Source organism: Bactrocera neohumeralis, chromosome 3 (assembly GCF_024586455.1).
Source record: "Bactrocera neohumeralis isolate Rockhampton chromosome 3, APGP_CSIRO_Bneo_wtdbg2-racon-allhic-juicebox.fasta_v2, whole genome shotgun sequence".
NCBI classification, from domain to species: domain Eukaryota; kingdom Metazoa; phylum Arthropoda; class Insecta; order Diptera; family Tephritidae; genus Bactrocera; species Bactrocera neohumeralis.
In genome coordinates this window covers 64647228-64671102 of record NC_065920.1, presented here as the reverse complement: position 1 = coordinate 64671102, position 23875 = coordinate 64647228, and the positions used below count along the sequence as shown (strand labels likewise).

Below are 23875 nucleotides of genomic sequence, written 5' to 3'. Positions count from 1 at the left end.
ACAGTATCTGAGCGAATCGGAATATTTTTTACAAATCTAAGGAACTCGAGATGATTATTGATGGTTCAAAGTTAAAAAGAAAGGTAGTAAATAAAATATACATTTTCGGACTTTCTTCTTAGTTAAAGCTTAGACTATATAGTACAAGCAGAACAGTTATAGTCTTTGGGAGAATATAAGACATTAGGGAATCAATTGACCCAGTCGGCTCACTAGAAATAGTTATTTTGATGACCGGTAGAGTTTCTGTATGTTTGGGACTGTATTTCTGCTGGAAACATTTGTGTGTAAACTTAATATTGACATGATGGAATTTATATATACATATATATTTTACCAGCTCTTACAAGAGCTTCTACGGCTGCATGCTAAGCCGAACTCCCTCAGTGGACAGGGCAAACGCAAATATACATACATATATACGTCAGGTTGCATGATCTACTGAGACTATTAGATCTCGGAGAGTGATGCTGTCAGTTTATCTTGAAATGGAATTGTTGTTGTTGTAGAGATAGAATTCACACGAAAATCGGGTCTACGTACCGGAACGGACCCGGATTTTTATCCGGCCAAGGACTGTCAACTCGTCAGAATTCTGCCGCTACAACAACAACAACAAAAAGGAATAGTCGATGATAAGGATGAAGCAGTTATCTTCTTTGGTATGGCAAAATGTGATTTTTTTAAATTTTCTTTGGCATTTAGTTTCAGTTACTTCAGAATATATGCTTGAAGTTTAGTTTCCGCACCCGTAGCCTAGCTTAACTGACTCTCATATAATAGTCTTGCGAAAGACTGTTACAGAGAATATAAAAACATCGCTGAGTCAGCTTCACGCCCTTCTATTTGCGGATCTCTACTTACTACAACTCACTCACACAGGGTCATTGCATGCACTTTTTGACCAACCAACAATAAATGATAACATCAATGATAATCTATAAATGTACTTAGAAGCATTGCATTTTGAGTCTAAAATATTTTTAGCCGACACGCAAGGTCTGGCAAATAAATAAAATTTAAATTATAAACACATACATATATACATATGTATGTATATAGGTTTGGTAGCGGCATCAGTGCCTATAAAATGCTTATAAAATTCTAGTTAAAATTATTTAAATGATCCCCTTGACCGCTTGGCATATTACGCAAGTACGGATTGACGCGCATATGGCCTGTTGGCCTGATGGGCTGTTTTGTTGTTTACTCACAGAGCTTAAGGGATTGATTTACTTCAATTAACAGACGCAACAGTTTGCTTGAACCCTATTGACCATTTTCATATACATACATATGTACGTGCAACGACAAGCAGCCTTTGGAGTGCCTTGCCTACCAACGAAAACAGAAATCTGTCAGATCTGTTGGAAGGGCGAGTCAAGTCGCCACGCCGCCACCAACGCAACAATTGACGGTACATGAACGGCGCAGAAAGCAAAGCGATTGCGTGACTTGGTGTCATCTGGTCGGCCGGAACGGATTCCAATATGAATTTAGTAGATTTTTCGACTTATTTATTATAACTGTTTTTTTGTTGTTTTCTTTTTAAACTCAGCTCATTCCTTGGGTTTTTATTTTCATACGGTTTTTTTATACCCTGCACTGGGTATACAAGTATTAAGTTTAAAGAAAGCATTATATGTTACAGCGTGAACTAACACCTTAGTTTTGGAGATATCGAGCTGAAATTTTAGACACGTCATTTTCTCCCCAAGAAGCTGTTCATTTGTTGGAATCATCGATATCGGACTACTAAATCATATAGCTGCCATACAGATTTACCGATCCAAATCAAGTATTTGTAGGAAAAAGTCTTTAATTTGAGCAGGTATCTTCAGGAAATGTGGCACATATTTTTATTTAAGATAATTCTACAATCTTGGAATATATTCTTCAGATATGGCCACTCTAGCATATAGCTGCCATACAAACTGACCATTCAAAATCAGATCCTTGTATGGAAAACTTTTTATTTGACAAGATATCTTCGCAAAATTTGGCACAGATTATTGATAAGGTCAACTGTAGAAGTTATGAAGATTTTGTTCAGATCTGGCCACTCTAACCTAGAGCTGTCATACAAACTGACCATTCAAAATCAGATCCTTGTATGGAAAACTTTGTTATTTGACAAAGGTATCTTCACAAAATTTGGCACAGATTCTTTCCATAGGCAATGCTATAATCTCACAATAAATTGTTTAGATCTGGCAACTCTAGCTTGTAGCTGCAATACAAACTGACCTCTAAAAAAGCAAGTTCTTGTAAGGAAAACTTTTTATTTGACAACACAACTTCACGAAATTTGTCATAGGATATTTTCTAAAACAGCGCCACAATCTCCCAAGAAATTGTTCAGATCTGGCCACTCTAGCATATAGCTGCCATACAAACTGAGCGCTGAAATGCACCTGTGCAGGGTATTATGGCTTCAGTGCAGCCGAAGCTAACGTTATTTCTTGTTGTTTTAGTTATGCGCAGCTGCTCAGTCGTTCATTCGTTTATTAAATCGACAATTGAACAATTGTCGAACGCGATCGGTGCTGTAAAAAGCAGGATTCCGCATGCTATAAAGTGGCTGACTTGACGAATTTCGGTGCTTTATTGGTGAAGGGCTTACTACAACTAAGCTTTATATACACATACATACATATATATATATATATATGTATGTGTGTGTGTTCAACGTGTCGGCATAAAACAATAGCAAATGGTGCAAATGGTACGCGCAATAACACCGATCTTCTCCCCGCAGCTGCGCCGTTGTTGCCTTTGTAGGCTTCGGCACATTGCGCATGTGTGTGTATGTGTGCGTGTGTGTTGCCCAATTAATTGCCATTAAGCGCATTTGTAGATTTTTAATTAAAACAAAATCTTCTTAATTTAAATTGATCGCCCCCACTGCTTAATGACGTTGTGGTCCGCCGATAAGGCGATGCGTGTGTGGCAGCAAAGCAGCGAGTTCACAAGCGCCGCCAACGCCACGGTCGCCAAAAAAAAGAGCAAATAAAGCAGTAGGCAAAAGTAAACTGTCTTACACGAAGTGGCAAGCAACATATAGCGGTATATATTCTTGAATTAAATTCCACTGCTTTATTGCTTAAAGTCGGTTGAGTTTTATTATTCGAAGAAAATGACTTTTGGTTTAATAACTCTATTGGCTTGGATTACTTTTGATTCTACGACTTATACCCAAAATGGGGGCTTTTAGTTCTAGGACTGCTATATAAACTCAAAAAATAACTTCTGTATTTAGATATTATTATATTATAGATCTGATCAAATTTGACCCGGATTGAAATCCCTATTCTTCTTCTTTAATGGCGTAGACCGCGCTTACGCGGTTATAGCTGAGTTAAATCATTATTATCGCTGATTGATTGATTTTCCTTTGTTCTTTCTTTATACAAATTTACCGCTCTGAGTCAAAGTAGTAGATTAGATGGCATATCGAAAGAACGCCTCGAATCAATCACAAATCTGCTAAGGCGTTTAATTCTACAAGTATTCCCTGTCGGCTAACAAGCTTAACTAAAGGTGTTAGAAACAAAGGTTTGCAATCCTGATCTAAAAAGCCGGAACCGTCAAGAATCTTACTGAGGCTTCTAGTTCTTCTTCTTCTTCTAAAGGTGTGAGAAAAATAGTTTTGTCGCTTTGATCTCAAAAGCCGGAACCGTCAAGAATCTTCCTGAGGCTTTTAGCTCATCTTCTTCGAAGAATTGGCTTTCGATATAATTTTTAATCTTACCACGGGGACACGAATTCAATAATGACCAAGTGAACCTACATTTACGGTGGGTGAAGAGATCACTGTTTCGCTTGTGATTTACATTGGGCCAGAAGGATCTTGCGACCGGGCGGTTACTAACGATTGCTTAGTGCTCTCCAAACTCCTGCGCTACCCAGCCATCCAATAGTAGAAAGCAAGAGAAAAGTGGAGCTTCGACACCTTTCCATTGTAGCGATAGCAGGCTAAAATGACTTCTCTTATCTAAGGAACTCTCCCGCAATACATCTGTTAATAAAACTTTCTTTTGCGATTTCTGAAGTTAAAGTTGTTCCTTCCTTGCAATTCCTATGAAAGGGTGTACTTGAATATGAACTGAAAGCGCAAGTGGCATTTGTAAATCCTTTTTCATCATACCTATAAAGTTGAAACTCTGAAATCTCGATTGGAGAATGAGGAGCACTTTACGAGATGGTTTAAAGGTCCGTTCCCAGTTAAATATACTTAGCCGATTTGGATCCGGATCTTTATTCGTCCAAAGACTGTAGTGTAGTGTGACAGTAGACAGGGGAAGCACAAGAAATGAAAATGTTGCAAAAATAGCGGTAAAATTCTCAATATAGTCGCTTTATAACTTGTTTGAGGCAAGCTCTATTCGATTCTCCAACTTCTTTAATACATATCCGTCTTTAAAGCATTAACCTCCTGATTCGACTCGAATTCTGCCCGAAAGAAGTTGAACGTAGCCAAATCTAGAAACTACGGTAGACGGAGCAGCAGTTCATAGGCTAGTTCGACTGATTTGTTACTGATAACGACGGAGATGTGAGCCGATGCGTTGCTATGGTAGACAAGCACCTTTTTCATCAAATAATTTTCCTCAAATAAAAGAGATAGTCTTCATTTTCATCGCAGCAGGTCCGGCAGAAGAAGTGCACTATTGTTGTTGTTGTAACGGGTAACTAACCCCGTTGGGATGGGAAGGATTAGATAAGTTGTCGTCGACGCCATCCAATGATAGGCCCCGGAAACGTGCTGTTTCGACAGGATAGGACCAAAGGGAGAAAGGTGTCAGATAAGTAGGGTTAGTAGGGCACGCAATAAGTAGGAGTTTAACCTGCTATAGTATTCAAAACGAAGCTGCGCAAGGGTCACTCTCGTTTCTCGCGGCAACTCAAGCAGTTCGTCTGCAATGGGTGGTGGTTTGACTCCAAGTATGAAATTCACTGAGGGAGTCGGTGGAGGTGTTAATGACTAAACTGTGAACGGCGATCGGTGGTTGTCGGTAATTAGTTGGGTCCCAAGGAATGGCCTCTTGATGCTCCTAGGAGGCGATTCCGCTCATGTTAGATGACTGCAGGGATGAATTCTGCGAAAGCATCCCAGCAGGAACTGCCTGGAAAAAAGCAGTTTATTATGCTCCTTAACTGTTAGAACCCTTTGGTTCCATATTTTTTTTCGTGTTTCTTCAGAAAATACTTCAGATTTTGTTTACCAGTGTCTCACACTGCTATATAAAAAGTTATTCCAAGGATTCAACGTGGTCACCATCCAGCTGCTGCATTGGTTTGGTCGGGAATCGCCTGTAACAGCGTTGCAACGCTTTACTTCTATGAAAAAGAGTTTAAAACTGAGACAAAAATGTGCAGGAAGATGGTTTAGAAGACGTGGTAAAGTAGTTAGGCAATACGCTCTTTCATGGAGTACAATGGATCTTTAGAAGACGTGGTAAAGTAGTTAAGCAATACGCTCTTTGATGGATTATATTGGATTTTCTAGCCGGACTTTGTGCCAGTCCACAGGTCAAGAAACACCCGGCAGTGAACTAAAAGCAGTGTTCCCGGTTTCATAGCTGCAGATGATTGACCGTCTGGAAGTTCAGATTTGAATCCTTTAGACTCCAGTTTGTAGTGAGAGTTGGAGAACATGGTCTGTGGAATATCTCACAGCAATTTAGACAGTCTCTAAAAGACTTTGGTTCAAGCGGCGTCGTCAATATGAACAAAAACTGTGCGTGCTGCTATTGATCAAGAGCGAAATCGTTCGAGGGCTTGTGTGAAGGCAACTGCTGATCATTTGGAATAAAATTCCCTACTACACTCACTTAATGTATGTACTGTTAAATAAAGATAGCTTTAGTAAAAAATGTGTTATAGTCTTATTTTTATAACAGCTTGATTTTGTAACACAACTTATGGCATTAAAGTGGATAATACAATGGAGATATTGAAGTTTTTTTTTTAATTAAGCTAAATTTAAGCCGAATTTGCACATATAAAGATAGTATATATGTAATATCTGCTTATCCTTGACATCACTCACGCATTTATTTAGGTTTAACATACCATTCTTTGTGTCCTATTTCACGACAAAGCAACCATGAAAAAGTCTCATTTATTTTCTCATTGTTGGCCACGTCAACACCACATGGTTGCATTAATTATCGCAGCAAAGTGTTACTCCTACATTTGAGGCAATTTCCATATGTACTTTTGTACATACTTATATATGTATGTGCATGCATACATACATATGTATATACATGGCCTTACCATTAATTACACTTAATTTACAGTAGTTTTGCATATTTAATATACTTTTTAAATAATCTGAGCTTAACGGAATTGCCAACTAAGAGAGAAAAAAACAACACAAATATTTGATGAGAGAGCGCACATGTAAATGGGAGCAGTACGTTACACATACACACATATGTAAAAGTATAGTTTGTATGTGTGTTGCAATATATGATCTAATCGCATAGTAGAAGAAAAAAGGCACCCAACCCAGTCCCCAGATGGATATTTATTTTAGTTAAGCTGCTATTTGGGCGTTGAAAAGCGATGACAACAATGAATTGCTACAATAATATGCAAATGTGTGGAAAATGCAGAGGCGTGCAAGTAAAATTGTGTGTAACATACAAACATATACTTACATAGAGGCGAGTGTGTACTCAAGGGCACCTGAATTTAAGGAATTTGGTGGTTAAAGATAAATTTAGAAATTCTGTAAAACCTTACAATACCCTACACAGCAGCATTTATTATAGTATAAGTGGTATAAAACGATTTTTCTGGTTTTTAAGCGGTCAGTTTGTATGACAGCTATATGCTATAGTTGCACGATCTACAAATTTTTTTTCGGAGATTATAGGGTGGTTTCAAAAAATTATTTGTGTGAAATTTTATGAGGATAACTTGACAAATAAAAAACTTGTCCATACAAAGACTTGATTTTGAACGATCAGTTTGTATGGCAGCTATATGCTATAGTTGTACGATCTAAAAATTTTCTTCGGTGATTATAGAGTTTCGATGGAAAATAATTCGTGCCAAATTTCGTGAAGATATCTCATTAAATAAAAAAGTTTTTTATACAAGAACTTGATTTCGATTAGTTGGTTTGTATGACAGCTATAAGCTATAGTGATTCCATCTAAACCATTTGCTTGGATATTGTAGCATTACTTTAGACAACAATGTATGTCAAATTTCGTGAAGATATCTTGTCACATAAACAACTTTTCCATACAAGGACTTTATATTCATCGGTTGGTTTGTATGGCACTATATGCTTTAGTAATTCGATCTGAACAATTTCTTCCGAGATTATAGAATTGCCTTGGAAAATAATTCATGCCAAATTTTGTGAAGATATCTCGTCAAATAAAAAAGTTTTTCATACAAGATCTTGAATTTGATCAATCTGTTTGTATGACAACTATATGCTATAGTTATACGAACTCAACAATTTCTTCGGATATTAAAATATAGCCTTGAATTTTTAATCTTTACAAAATTTCGTGAAGATATCTTGACAAATAAAAAACTTTCCCATACAAGGACTTAATTTGGATCGATCAGTTTGTATGGTAGCTATACCGTATAGTAAGCCGATAACGGCAGTTCCAACAAATGAGTAGCTTCTTAGCAAGGAAATGATGTATGCAAAATTTCAGATCGATACAACAAAAACTGAGCGACTAACTAATAACTGAAGGACTCAGACGTACATCGAGTTTCCTTAGAGCTCGGTACATAAAATTTTCAGGCTAATTACTGCATATTTGTTACGAAAAACACTTGTTTGTTGCTTGATACTCTGAAATATGTTGTTTGTGGACTGAGCAAGTCCCTACTCGTACCCTCCAAATATAATTTAACGAGCCGCCACTGTCTTCAGCACACGCCTACATACCGCCTTGCAATGCAATGTCATGTAGTGTGAATTCACAAGCGCATGTTGCATGCCACATACTGAAATATATTTAGTTGCAAAACACTAAATACTTTTTAGCTTGATTTCTTTGGGGAATTTCAAGGTGAGCGAGCCACTCAACGTGTGGCTTACTCAAGCTACACCTTAATGTACATATGTATGTATACATTTCTAAGCACATATGTATGTAATTGTATGCCTGTAATTTTGTTCAATTTTTTTTAGTTTAGTTTTGTAATCACTCCAACATTTATAATTTACTTAATTACTTTGGTGTGTTGCGTCGAAAGTCCCACACAATTGTAGCCTATCTCAAGGCGCGCGCGTATACCAACGCGACGCTTGATTTTGTTGTACTCGTTTCTCCGCTGTGTCACATATGTTTACATAACCAAAGAGCGCTAATTAAAATAAGTACCCTTTTTCGCTAAAATAAAAAGTAAATAAAGTAATAATAGTCGCTGCTGATACATATTCAAGGTTTGTCCCATATTTCGTTTCGACGCCTTGAAGTGCGCCCTCGCGGTTTCGCACAAATCCATTTTAGTAGCATACTTACAGGCTTTACTTGTTTTTTTGCGCTTGCTCATTTGCGTTTCGCGTCCATTAGGCTGACATGTGTTGGCTTTCGCGTAACGGTTAACTGCTGGTTGCACTATTGTGCCTGCTGTTTGTTGTTTCTATTATTATTTTGTCATATGTGTAACGAAGCGTAAGCGATACGTTTAACCCGCCCACAACAAAACTAATCAGCGGCTGAATGTTCACTTATTAACCCATATTATGCAAGTTCTTGCATAATTCTCTTGGTACGAGGTTAGTTTGATAAGTCTGTGAAATTTCGCGAACAAAGCTTGCTTAGAACTCGGTAGAGTTAGTTTTGGCACAAGTGAACGAGAGTGGTGGGGAGATCAGGACAATTCCTCCAAGGCCCTGTGAAATTTCTCGAACAAAGCTTGCTTTCGCGAATTAGGACAAGTGAACGAGAGTGGTGAAGAGATCAAGACAAATCCTCCCGGGTCCGAAGTTTTTAGTTGAGATCCAGTTCTCTGCAAGAATTTTTTCAGATTTTTTTTTTACCAACACTTCACTATAACAATCCCCGGGTTCCTGTTTGCTCTTTACGACACTCTTTGAGGTTATCTGTAGCTTTTTTGTGTCAGCGAGGAAACCTCATTCAGTTGGATTAGGAAACAAGTAATTCTAGGGAATATGTTGGTTGGGGATTAAGCAAGTCATTACGCAATTAATAGTATTCAGTTTCAGTGAAACCGACTAATAGTATTTAGTGTCAGTGACCTCAGCGGCTTATTAGAAATGCTCCAGAGCTCTCAAATACATATATGTATATATCAGCCGTTTCTATTGGATTACAATCGCTTAGAGAGGTCTACAGCATTGCTGTTCCAACGACTGCGAGATTCTTTTGGCGGACTTTGTACTGAACTACTTGCTCACAGCAAAGTTCATCTTGTCGTCTGCGTAAGAGTTCTTACTGGACATTGTCCAGTAGGAATTCATGCGGTAAGTTCTTTTCGGACGCAAGTTTTCAGAATTGTATGGAAGAATGTAAGGTGTAAACATCCAGTCACTTTCTTCTTCATTGTGCAGCCTTTACAGGACTAAGGTGAAAACATCTCGGCAGTCTTACTTTCGGTGAACTAGGAGACCTCACTAACTGAACCTGATATTAGCCGCCTTTGTGATAGACCCAAAAAGCCTTTAGTAGATTTATGAGAGTCTTATGATCATTATTGTTTTAAGGACCGCAATGGACTGGCGTTCTAAGTTATTTCCACGTTATACTAATAATGAGTTATGATGTAAAACGAGGAAGTGAGAACAAAATAGAAGGGCTGGAGCTATATTTGGTTCATAATTGATGACCTCCCTGGTTAAAGTCATCACCCCGTCTTTATAGAAAATTCGACAAAAATTAAATTGAAGCTCGACAAAAATCATTGAGAAACTTAAAGTTTGCTAATCGTGATATCATCTATAATATGTATATATGGTTTGGTCCAGAATGAAAGCACGACTTCTTTAGTATCAGTTATAATGACAGAACCTAGTCTGCCTAAATAGAGTTTGTTTGAGACCTACTGATATGAAGCTTCCTTTGACTTCAGAGCCAAATTTTAAATCAATTCGATACAGCAGGGTATGAGTTCCGTCCTTTGAAAAGTATTAACTACAGAATTCCTAACCAGATAATATTCACCAAACCTTTGTTTAAGTTAAGAAGTTGATCTTAACAGGGTTCTCATTAGCACAGCATAGAACGCTGGTCCATTGCCTCACTATCAATATGTTTAGCATGGTATTGGCTTGATGGAACACAATTCTTCTTCTATTGGCTGGCTGGCAGCTTTCGGGGGATTACTTCCTTCAGTCAGTTCAATTGTGGCAATACAGATCCAAATTTAGAAAGAATTTTACGTCTACATAGCTACTTCTGTGTGCGGAGAGTAGCTATGTTGTGTTGACTTCTCTACATTTGCGACTTGTCCATGAGTTTAAATCTCTTATAAGTCAGGCCGTCCATCTTCCGCGACTCTCATTCTCATTTGCAAGACTCATTCTCCCATCTTCGTTGCCATGCGAGTATCGTGTCTTTCTTTATTCAGGCAATTGGTTATTTTCATCTTCTTTAGCTCCCACAGCGTTTTTGTTTCGTGCACTAGAAGATCAATGGGAGCTTTATCACTTAAGTTTAATATTACATCACCTGACACAGTTCGGTAAGCTGCTGCATTTCTGAGAGCTGCGATGCGCTGAACTCTGGCCAATACCTTACGCCGATTTTCCTTTCTTAGCACATCTGCCCAAATCTCTGCTCTGTATAGTAGACGCTGATGGTTGTTGCTTTCTCTTTTCTTGTTTGGGCCCTCCTATGTTGGCTATTGGTCTCTAAGATATAAAGTAATTTTCGCTGCTTTTTCTGCGGAGTGCTGGATTTGTACCCAGAAGGTTAATCAGAGGTCCAGCCTTAAGCCTAGGTAACTCACAGCTTTTTGTGTCCTTAGAATAGGAATGTGCTTATTCGTCCGCAGTAGAAGCTCTGTTTTTTCTGTAGCAAACTGGAAGTTATGTGAGTCAAGCCATGTTTGGCCCAAATCATAACTTGATTCGGCTTTCTTCGGGCTTCTTCCATGTCTCGGGCTGTGATTACTGCTGCTATGTCATCCGTCTAGCCGATTAAATATGATTCGTCTGCCATTTCAAGTTTTGGTATTCCGTCATAACTAATGTTCAACAGGTCTAGGCCTAAAATGGGCCCTTGTGCTGCTCCTGACGTAACTTCTATTTATCGTGGTTCCTCTCTAATCTGGTACAGCAGTTTTCTGTTACAATACTAAGTTAGTTCCGGTCGGCATTAAGGTAATCGGGGATTCTAACATTTTTTTTTGTAAAGTGTCGCTCATGACATCTCGCGCTGTTGAAAGCGTTTCGAACGTCTAAAGTCGCCAAGAGAAGTAGTATTCGCTTGTATTCGAGGCATAGCTACTTGCTATGACTTGCTACAAATTGACATTAATGCCGCACATAACCGCACTTTAGAATCAAACTACCCTCGTACTCACATACACGTTTATGTAAATTGATATACATATATTCACGTAAGAGAGGGTTGCAGCATTGCCCCTGAAGGGTTAAATGTATGTGTAGATGCGCAACTATTTATTGTCTACTAAAGCGTTTGTCGTTTTCTCTTCGACCTTTCGTTTAATTCCTTTCATTTTTCCCTGTCGAGGCGCAGCAATTCAATAGTTATGCATATCTCAGCGGCAGATCGAACATTATCCCATAATTATAGGGCTCAGCGCATGAAACAGTTACTCGTTACAACATAAAGGCGGCAAGGAAGTCGACGTATTGTGTCATCATGCCACGTGCCACATGGTGTCTGCTTTTTGCCTTATGCTTGCAACATGTTTATGTATTCATTCGGTGGTTTACTCCTGCCTTCCACCACAGCAGCTTAATACTATTTATGCAACAATTTAACCACAGAAAAATTTATTCACGATTTCTAGCCTATATCTATAAATAAATAGCACATAAATGCTGTCCGCCCTCTTAATTGTTGTTGTGGTTGTTATGAGTGAACTTTTTGTTGTGTGTAACCCTTTTGTTGATGCTAAAATTGCTATGCTTCCATATGTTGTATGCAGGCAATTTTCGGATTATCAGCTGGGAATTTCATTAAATTGGATTCTTCAAAGTGCCTGTGGTCTCTTTAGTAAACTGCAACTACCGTTACAGTGGCGAAATTATTTCCAAAAGAAAATTTTATATAACTTAATAACCAATAAATAACGAGTTGTGCTGAAATATGAGTGATTGAAAAGGGTAGCGGGTGGAAAAGTATGATGTGTGCTTTTGTAACAATTACGTGCTGCCGATTACTTAAAATAACGGTAATCCTCAAACCGCAGAAATTCGATTTAGCTTCAGTGCTAATACTTATTTATATAAAGCCTTTCGTTTTAGTAAAAATAATGCCGCAAAAAGTGTGGTCAGATTGCTCAAGCAGATCGTCACTCTTCGCGAAACAAACACGAGCAAACAGTTTCGTGGTCTGACAGCATGAACTCGTTGTTTCAGTGTTACTCATCGTGTATTTTGTGGAAGCTCGATGCGTCAACTTCATTATCAGAAGAAGGTAGAAGGCAAAAAATCGATCTGGCAACGACTTCTTCTGTGTATTTATTGAAATCATCTGTGCAAAATCCGAAAAAAAAATTACTGAGTTGATCCACAAGAGATTTTGAGAGTCTTGGCTGCCTCCCTAATGTTGACATGATGATCCATTTTCAAATTTATTATAGTTTTACATTGAATAAATACCATGAACTCTATCCGAGCTTACAAATTTCTTTTGTAGTATTATTTTTCTTTGTATATATTTGCTTCCAATCTTTATTATTGGCTTAGTGATGGAGATTCGGACAGGATGACTATAGTGCGTAGAACTTTATTTTGAAAAGATTGAATAGCTTTGAAGCAGCTGAGCTCCGACAGATATGAATTCCGACCAGATCAGCCCGATTATTGCCTTATATACTGTATCAAAGAAGTTCGAAAAGCAATTACCAGCCTGAAGAACAACGATGCGACAAGGGCCGATTGATTACCTGCCGAGCTATTCAAATACGGCAACGAAGAATTGACATGGTGCATGAATCATCTTCTTTTTAAAATATGGTCGGACGAAAGCATGCCCGACGATTGGCCAAAAAAGGTAGACCCCACAATCTGCGCCAATTACCATGGGATAAGCTTACTTTATATCGCAGTGTAGTGTGTGAAAGATTGAAGCTCATCGTCAACAAACTGATTGGACCTTATTAGTGTGGCTTTAGACCTGGAAAATCTACAATCCACCAGATTTTCACCATGCGCCAAATAATGGAGAAGACCCGTGAAAAGGGGATCGACACACACCACCTCTTCGTCGATTTTAAAACCACCTTCGACAGCACGAAAGGAGCTGCCTTTATGCCGCTGATGTCTGAATTTGGTATCCCCGAAAAACTGATATGGCTGTATAAACTGACGTGACGGGAAGAACCTCTCCGAGCAGTTCTTTACCAAACGAGATATTTCTGCAGAAAAGAATACGAGCTGCAGAGCTAAATAGAGAAGGTAAAATCTCCTATAAGAGTGTACAGCTGCTGAGGTATGCCGATGATATTGATATTATTGGCCTCAACAAACGCGCCGTAAGTTCTGTTTTCTCAAAACTGGATTATGAAGCGAAGCTTAAGGGTCCGTTTTCTCTATCTGATCTATCTTGGAACCAGCATTAACACCAACAGCAACGTCAGTCTCGAAATCTGACACACAAACAGACTTGCCAATAGGTGCTTCTTTGACCTGAGTAGGCAATTGCAAAGTGAAGTCCTCTCTCGACGAATAAAAACCAAACTCTATAAGTCCCTGATGATGAGTCGACTTTAGGAGTGTTAGAGAGAAAGATTTTGCGGAAGACTTATGGTTCTTTGCGCATTGGCAACGGCGAGTACCGTAGCGATGGAATGCTGAGGTGTACGGGATACACGGCGACATTGACATACTTGTAGTTCAGCGAGTTAAAAGACAGCGGTCTTACTAGGTCATGTCGTCCAAGTAGATGAGAACGTTCCGGCACTGGCAGTATTCGACGCAGTACCTGGCGGGGGATCAGAGGAAGAGGAAGACCTCCACTTAGTTTGTGGACACCAGCTGGAGAAGGACCTGGCTGCACAAGGTATCTCGAATTGGCGCCAGATATCGAACAGAAGAAAGCCGCGCAAGTATTGTCTACGCCAGAAAATAAGAAGAAGAAGATATAGATACGTTGCTGTATACCTCGAAACCAAGTTGTTGAACGTCAAAAAAGTTTTCCACAGAAAAACTATGCCACAAAAATCTTTTGAAATTCTTGACCGAAATATCGGGAAGCTGCGATGATATCTTTTAATAGCAAACCGAACCAAGTGATTATGACTCTACTTTTGTTTTGATGAGCGAAAAGAGTCTTCAACTTGAGGCCGGGGTCTTAGGCTGTTGACAGCTAATATACATACCTATAGTGTGTACATGTATGTATATATACGGAATATAAAAAGGATTATAAAAATTGATATTTCGATATAAAATTTGAAAACAAAAATTTCCAGCAGTCACTAAGTCTACAAATCGCTATGAACGACCACACAACAACAAAAGCGAAGTGAGCACCAAACTGACTAAATTCCAGTTAATAAAGTCATCACATTGCGATGAAGCAGCCAAACATTTCAATTTAATTGAAACTAACAAAAAAAAAAACAACAATAGCAACAAAAATGAGACAAATATGCTGCATGCCATTGAGGGTAATAAAAAAACATTAATTCCCCATTCATACTTTAGTTTCAGCATTGTTTGGCCCAACTCGTTTGGCATAATTAGTTTTTAATCATATTTTAATTTTTATGCCCTCAACTGGACAGCTTTACACACATTTTTACATACATACATACATATCTATGTACATGTTCGCGACACACACGCGCTTTGAAAGTGTTCTATACAACGCTTTTTCGGCGCTGCGTCTCCAAATTGAAGAACAAAAAATTAAAAAAAAAAAAATAGCGGCTAAAGTTTTGACATAAAAGGCGGTACGAACGCACCAAACCATTAAATTTTTTCCATCAATTAAAAATTACAGTTTTACGCGACACAGACGAACTGCTACTATTTATAAGTATGTATGTAGCAGAAGTAGTGCTCGGCTGTTTTGAGTTTCGGCAGCGTCATAAATTTTCATTCATTAATTTCTTTTTCGATCCAGATATTTGCATGCGTATGCTCATACATAAGCAGATATTAATAAATATGCATATCTTCTTCTTTACTTGCGTAGATATCGCTTATGCGGTTACAGTCGAGTTAACAACAGCGCGCCAGTCTTTTCTTCTTTTCGTTATTTGGTGGCAATTCGAGATACCAATCCTTCTCCACCTGATTTCTACAACGGAGTGTAGGTCTTCCTCTGCCTCTGCTTCCACCGTTGGCTACTGAATCGAAACTCTTCAAAGCTGGTTTGTTTTCTTCCATCCGAACAGCATGACCTAACCAGCGCAACCGCTGTCTTTTAATTCGCTGAACTATGTTAATGCCGACGTATATCCCTTACTGCTCAAGCTTTAAACGACTACGTTACTCGCCGTTGTCAGTGCGTAAAGGACCATAAATCTCCGGAAAACTTATCTCTCAAACGCTTCTAAAACCCACTCATTAGATCATTGTTTCCCAAAGTGGGCGATAACGCCCCCTTGTGGGCGCTGCAGGTATCAAGGGGTGCGGTAAGAGACCCAGAAAGAAAATGGGGGCGTTGTGTAGAGGCCTGGGGGTTATTTGTAATTTTATTTAGCTAGGAGGCCTCTTAGACAACGACTACATGAGCTCTCGACTCTCAACAACAACTTGTGAACATCAACTAATATGAATTAAAAGATTGCTCAAACTCGGTTCTATATTTCTCTCCGCGTAGTTCATATATCTGTCCTATTTTATTGAATATAGAAAAAATTAAAATCATGTCAATCGGTCGCCATTGAAAATCCCACAAACCCATCCTCGCCTTTGTGTCTTCTATGTCTAAAAACATTTTCGAATGAAGCAATGAAGCCTTCAAGACTGCAAGATCATTTGAATAAAATGTGTCCAGATAAGAGAGACAAGAATGTAGCTTATTTTCAAGACCCAGAGAAGAAGCATAATACTCAGCCAAGTGTAGCAAAATTATTTTCGGCGGCTGCTAAGCAAGATGACGACGAAGTTCGAGCTTCGTACAATATCTCTTTGTTAATTGCTCAAAAAGGCAAACCACATAACATCGGAGAAGATAATAACTACTGTGCTTCATAAACCGGCCGCAGATATTATCCGAAAAATTCCTTTGAGTAATAATTCTGTGCAAAGACGAATTGATGAAATGGCTGAAAGCATTGAAGAATCATTTTGCGATCACCTGAGGTCAAGTCAATTTTCAATTCAGCCGGATGAGTCCACTTTACCAACTAATGAAGCATTGTTATTGTCTTACGTGAGTTTTATTAAAGATAAGAAAATATGTGAAGAACTATTATTTGCTAGAAATTTAGAGACCGATACAAAAGGCGAAACCATATTCAATATATTGGAAAAGTTTTGCGATGAGAAAGAGATTCCTTTGAAAAATATTATTTCAATTGCTACGGATGGCGCTCCGGCTATGATAGGGTGCCATAAAGGCTTAATAGCGCACTTAAAAAATAAAATTCCAGCTGTCCTTGGTGTACATTGCGTTATTCATAGACAACATTTAGTTGCTACAAACTTAAGTGAAAAACTATTTCAATCACTGCAATATGTCATCAAAGCAGTCAATAAAATCCGCAACAGCTCTTTGAATGATAGATTATTTCATCAGCTTTGTCTTACTAATGACGAGGATTTCAATCGGTTGTTGTTTCATACTGAAGTTCGTTGGCTATCAAGAGGCAATTGTCTGACTCGATTCTACAACCTGTTTGACTTCACCGAACGATACCAGGACATTTTAAACTTGGAAATACCAGACTGGGTGTTGGATCCGTTTTCAAATGTCAACACAGCAATGTCACCTCAGCTGGAAGAAGAACTTATAGAATTGACAACAAACGAGGAAATAAAAATCAAGTTCAAAAATGCTTACCAAGAATTTTGGCTACAAAAACCGATCTCACAATTGTACCCTGGATTATGGTCAATCGTTCAACGATTCTTGATAGCATTCCCATCGTCATATTTGTGTGAACGTGGATTTAGTGTTGTAACAACACTGCTTACTAAAAATAGAAATCGTTTGCTTGTTACCGAACGTGGCGACTTGCGACTGTTCTTGAGTAAATTGGAACCTGATATTAACAAACTTATTTAACAGCATCAGATTCATCCTTCACATTAGTGTTTATATATGGATCGATTATTTTAGTTTTATTTTTAATAAAATATTCTCTGTTTTAATACTAAAAAGTTGTGTTTCAATAATCATTCTTATTGGCAGGTGGAGCCCGCAAGAGTTAACTTGAGACCTAAGCGCCGTTGTATGTTACCTACTGCGCTTAGGTTTCAAGTTGCTGGTTATAGTAAAAGTTTCGTTTAGAATTCTCCGTTAATATATGTACATATATAGGTCACAATAATTAATTTGAAGTTATAATGATTTTTAAATAAGTGTAAAAATGGGGGCGCTAAAAAAATATTTATTCTCAAAGTGGGCGGTAGACAAAATAAGTTTGGGAACCACTGCATTAGATGATGACATTATCCATGCCTCTGCACCATACAACAGGCCGGGAAAGATATGAGACTTGTAGAGTTTGGTTTTTGCGCGTTGGAGAGAACTTTACTTTACAATTGCCAACTCAGTCCGAAAGACTGGTGCTACGTTGGCAAAAGTGATTCTGCGTTGGACTTCGAAGCTAACCTTATTATTGGTGTTAATGCTGTGGCAGCCAAGTCGCGAATGCGACGTCTGTTTGTTTGAAGACAAGAGATATTTTTTTCTTTTTCTCGTCACTACCAGACCCATTTGCTTCGCTTCTTTGCCCAACCTGAAGAAATCAGATTCTTCTTGATCGTATCTATATACAGATACTATTTATTTACGAAATCGTTCGATGTGAAAGTAGAAACCTTCAAATCTTCAAATGATTTTTATGACAAACTATTCACATCGAAATTAGAGTAGCAGTATAGCTTTTTGAATCACGCTTGCGTTTAGGTTTGCCAGATGTAGAAGAAGGAAGATGAGTTCGAAAATTCTCAACACTTACTTATTTATTGTCCCGGTAGTCGAGCTGGTTGAAATAGAAACATAGGGTGATCTATTTCAATGTTCCCGACTTGTTTAAAGAAAAAATACAGAAACTTCAAATTTAATGGCGAATGATTATTACCATTCGAAAGTACAATCTTTGGCATTTATTTTTTGTAAATTATCTCTTTCAAATTTTGGCCGCGGCTACGTCTCAGAGGGTCCACTGGTTAAGTTCAATTTTCGATGACTCGTTCGAGTATTTCGACTGGTAACTGGCAAATGACAGGCGTAATGCTTTGCTCGAAGGACTGAATCAAAGCGGGATTGTCCGCATAGACTTTAGACTTTACATATCCACACAAGAAAAAGTCTAACGGTGTGATATCACATGATCCTGGTGGCCAATCAATTGACCCATAAGGTGAAATTATCTGCTCACCGAAATATTCTTTCAATGAATCCATTGATTCATGCGATATGCGGGAAGTGGCGCCGCACATTGGGATTTCCGTGGCTGAAATTCAAAAATGGCATGTTGTCTGATTTGAATGAAAATTTCACAGTTTGTTACCAACTATCTATACATTATTTTCCCAAAGTATTAGGATTCTATCTGCATTAGTTTTTTGTCCAGAACTGCCCAAAGTTGGTGAATGTGGAAAACATCAAAATTAGCAAAAAATTTACTCAAAAGTGAAATCATTGATAAAATAAAACAACTATTGAAATTCAACTTTATTATTATTTTTCATTTATAATATGTATCAAAGAAAAAATTTGCATCAAAATCCATTAAAAAAAATAATGCATAAAAAATATTGTGGAACAACATAATTTGGACGTCAAAATTTCAATGTTCTTCAAATTCAAAGTGGTGCATCTTTTTAGCGCTGTCTACCGCTGTCGACATACATACACCGAATTAAAGCCTGAAGTCTCAGCTAAACGATAAAAAAAAATTCAGCTGCCCCAAATTGCCCCCCTTGAAAAAAACAATGAGATACTCTAAAATGGCAAGTTACCGCCCAAAAGTATGCAATATATATATATAACAAGGATTACAGGAACTATAGGATGTATCATTCCAGAAGAATTGGACGCATATCCACTAACGAAGATGTGATGCATCACTTATTAATGTCTTCGGGACCGTACATAAATATTTTTCGTGCTAAAATAAAATTAAAAAATTAGAATGTCACGAAGATGTAAAAAAGTTGCTAAAAGAGAATTTAGTTTGTATGGGAGGTGGGCGTAAAAGTGGGCGGATATTATTGAAATTTAACATCAACATATATAATGTCATAAAAATGCTATGTACCAAAAATCAGTGCTGTAGGTCAAAAATTAAGTTTCACCTTATATGGGAGGTGGGCGTAAAAAAGGGGGCGTTATTTTGATTTTTTCATTTTTTTCTTGATTGGAATCCAAAACAATGATGTACCAAATGTCATTGTCCTGCGACAACTCCTTATATTTTTAGCCGCATTATGCACTAGCAGAAACCTATGTGCGCCGTCCTGTTGAAACCAAATGTCAGCGAGATCACGAATTTCAATTTCAGGCATCAAATAATCAGTTAGTTTTCATGGCGCGATAACGGCCGCCATTGGCGGTTAAGTTTTCCATTGAACCAGAAATGGGCCTCATTGCTGAACAAAATTTGGCTTGAAAATGTCAGATCTTTTTGGAACTTTTCAAGAGCCCATAGAGCAAAGCGATGTCGCTTGGGAAAGTATTTTGAACGCTTTCAATTTTAGATCTCGACGAAGTCATTCCATACGTCAGTCCCAGCTGCTGCGAACGGCGCCAAATCGACTCTCCACGGTCTTCGTGTACACTCTCAGCTACAGCTGCTGTATTTTCTTCACTGCGTGCTGTGCATGATCTATTCGGTTGAATATTATCCAATAATGAATGCTGAGTCTCAAGATGTGTGATGGTGTTGCGAATAGTAAGCTCGGTAGGGCGATAGAGAAAATTTATTTTTTTATTAAAAAATAATAATTAAAAATAATTTTTTAAAATTAAAAATTTTTTTTTTATAGCAAAATTTTTTAATTAAAAAATGTTAAGTAGTAAAATAATTGCCTATTTCGTTTGAAAAAATAAGAATGAAATTAATTTTAATGGAATAAAAGGCAGTACGAGGAATATGGTAACTACGAGAAGGACCACATTACTATATATGGAATTTTAACTTGCATGTATGTTTATGTATACATGATTGTGCATAAATGTACAAGCACATATTTGCATTTCCCATAGGCACCACTGCAACGCTGTATTTACAACAATTTTCGACTTAGTTGAACATTTTCACATTAAATTAATTAACCCTTTGCGTGCCAAATGGTTCCGCTTCTCTGATTCCACGGCAGCAGATAGCAAACAAATACATAACTAAATATACATATATACATACATATGTATGTAATATATAAGTCACAACCATATGGTGCGAGCGCTAAGTGTTCAAATTGCAGGATTTAGCTGGTGGAAAGAAGCGCTTTTTCCTATAGAGCTAAATAGAGGATGAGTGCATATTTTATTTTATTTTATTTGCTGCCATTTAATCCTTTTTTCCACTCGCACACACATACATATACACGAAAAAAGCGCTAACATGAACTTTGATGTGCGGAAAGTCGAAAGGCGGCGCGGGTAAGGACACCAGTTGAGGTGCGGTTCAGGCACTTAGGAGCATACATACATAGAAACGAGCACTAACAAGTATTTACGCCCATATATATATATACACACATATACATATATACATATGTACATATATATATCTAACTCTTTCGAAACACTGCCATGCAAATGACTTGGGTGCGCCCGCCTGCTTTTCTAGCGCCCCACTGTTGCTACTTCTTGCTTTGCATATTCATATTTTCTCGCATGCTACTTTTTTTTCCTCATACTACTTTTTTCTCTTCATACTACATGCAAACACTTGCATATCCACTCATCTATTCCATGCGCTGCGTGTCTTTTGACCCTTTACGTGGCATGATTGGAACCTATGATAATCAACTTGTGCCGAAATCACGCGCCGTCTGCGAGTATTGAGGAATTTTGCTTTAACTTTTGTCATTTTAACAAATTAGCATGTTTTGTTCATAATTGTCCGTTCGTGAAGATGTCCAGCGGAGATAAAAATTAATATTTTTACTGATTTTTTTCCTTTTCATTGTTTGTTGTTTTTGTTTTTCTTGTTTCTCCTTTGTTTGTCACACGTGCGCTTTTGTGTCGTGCTGTTTATTACCGTTATACTTTTTTAATTTTATTAAAATGCTCTGATTTTCTTTTGTTAACATTTTTATTTTTATTTTGCGTGTCGTGAATGGCCTGTAGCGGTAGTTATGATTAGTTTGTCCTTGAAATGAAATATTATTAAATGATACATATATAATGATTTATATATACCACAGGTACTTATGTGTTCGTGTATATGTATATACATATAAAGGCGAATGGTTAATGTAGATCTCATCCGGATAGACCTTTAATACCTTCAGCGATTTATTTCTGAAAAATCAATATCGCGGATATGTACTGTTGAGAAAAGATTTTTTTGGTGATTTTTTGTTTGTTCGGAGAAACTTTTCGATATTCACACAAATAACTTTTATATAAATATGAATCTGTTCGGTTTGCCGATTGAAAATGGTGGTCGAACGCCGAACATAAATTTAAAGATGTGAGAAACTACGATATATAGTGTAATGCTAATAAAAAATCACTTCATGCAACAGTGAAAATATCTTGACTGAAAACGACTCCTGGCTAAGATTAGTCCGAACTGAGATAATATAAGATACTGTCATAGAAGATCTCGCTCCTGAAACTGTGACAGTCAAGTTTCATTAGCTTATTTTCACTTGTAAACTCATTCGTCATAGTCAGGAACAAATAATAATCACTGGCTTCTAAATTCGGACTAAAAGATGGATCCATAAGAACCTCCCAACCAATCGTCTAAAGCTTATAGCGTGTCGCTATTGATGTGTGTGGCCAGATGAAACGTAATTCCTCTCCTATTGCTCAAAGCAAGGCGCTTCTGAGTAATGGCTTCCTCGAGAATGGTTCAATTGTTGACAGTACAGGTCCAAATGAAGATTATGTTCGAAGCGATGAAGCTCACAGTAGATGATTAACTGCAAACTCTACCATATACATAACGAAACCAGGGGATCTATTGATGACAAGTAACAGTTATTTGTCCGACAGACTACTGCTGTACGATACTCATGCAGGTCCAAAAAGTTATATGGGGACAGGTGGAGTACTAAGTCCATGACTATGGAATGCGCTGTATGATGAGATGTTACGATTACCGCTACCAAAATAGGCACCTTTAATTTATTATGCGGACGCCATTGCTGTAACTATCTTAACTTTTTCGTATACAGAATATACTCAATGAGACTGAGGCGAAAATTAAAGACTGGCTTACGAAAACTAAGCTGCAGCTTGCCATGATTGACAGAAAACACGGTAGGACAGACTTCTATATAACGCAGTTCTTATCGAGCCATGACTGTTTCAGGTAATACCTGCACAAATTTGACCACAATGATGAAACACAATGTTCCTTCTGCGGAATTGCCACAGAAAACGCAGAGCACATCTTTTTCTACTGCTCGAGGTTTGTGGTGGAGAGAACCACGTTAGAAGAATTGACAAACGAAAGGATGACGACCGACAACATAGGAGTTACATGTAGTAGGGTTGAAATACAAGCTAATTTAGGATACTGTTCCGAAAGTTTAACATAGTAATTAAATACTGTCTGCTCGTGGTCCCAAAAAAGAGGTGTACTTTAGGGGACAATATGAATCGTGTATGCTGCCATTGTAGTACTTTGGTAGTATCTTTGGAAGATTCCTCTTTCAGAAAGAAGTATAACGACACCTTATCGACTGACAATTCTGGCTTGGCCACCATTTGCGCCGGCTCACCACGCCTCGGGCACTACCGTTTTCGCTTGATGCTCTCGTAAGTGACCAACTTTTCATCACCAGTAATCTACTTTAGAATCGATTTTGTTGGTATTAAGAAGCAACACCCACACATCGAACGTGCCATCGGTTGGTGAGCACACGGCTAGAACTAGCCTAGTTGACAGTCACTTCTCATTGTAAATGACAACATCTTTATCATAATAACTGATACAATTTTATTTCTATTTGTCAAGAAATCTGTTGTGGGTTTTTGGCATAAATTTGTCTCAGTTCAATTCAGCCAGTTCACGATTTTGACTATTACTTAGATTATAATAAAGTGCAGTGTCCAGATGCTTACGTCAGAGTCTCGCCAATGCGGGACAAGTGCACAAGAGATGCTCCATTGTTTCCCTCGTGCCTTGCTCTACACATATCTTGCAGTCTTCTCAATCTAACAGCCCTATTCCGCGTGCATGTGTCACCACCAGACAGCGACCAGTTAGTATTCCGATTATGTTCCGACAATCTCATCTATCGAGCCCCAATAGGAATTTTGTGTACTTCCAATCTAACGGGGTTTCTAATAAGAGTGATTTGATTTCTTAAACAAAAACACAATATTTCTTAATGAAATTCAAATGTTTTTATTTAATGTGAAGC

The 23875-nt window shown here is 37.9% G+C and overlaps 1 long non-coding RNA gene across 1 annotated transcript in view; it reads left to right on the top strand.

The window, feature by feature from the left end:
• Positions 1 to 22156, top strand: part of LOC126754003 (uncharacterized) — a 241342-nt gene extending 219186 nt beyond the window's left edge. Inside the window, exon 3 of the long non-coding RNA XR_007666248.1 lies at positions 22140 to 22156. This is a non-coding gene — a long non-coding RNA (uncharacterized LOC126754003). The remainder of the gene's footprint in view (positions 1 to 22139) is intronic.
• The last annotated feature ends 1719 nt before the right edge of the window (positions 22157 to 23875 follow it).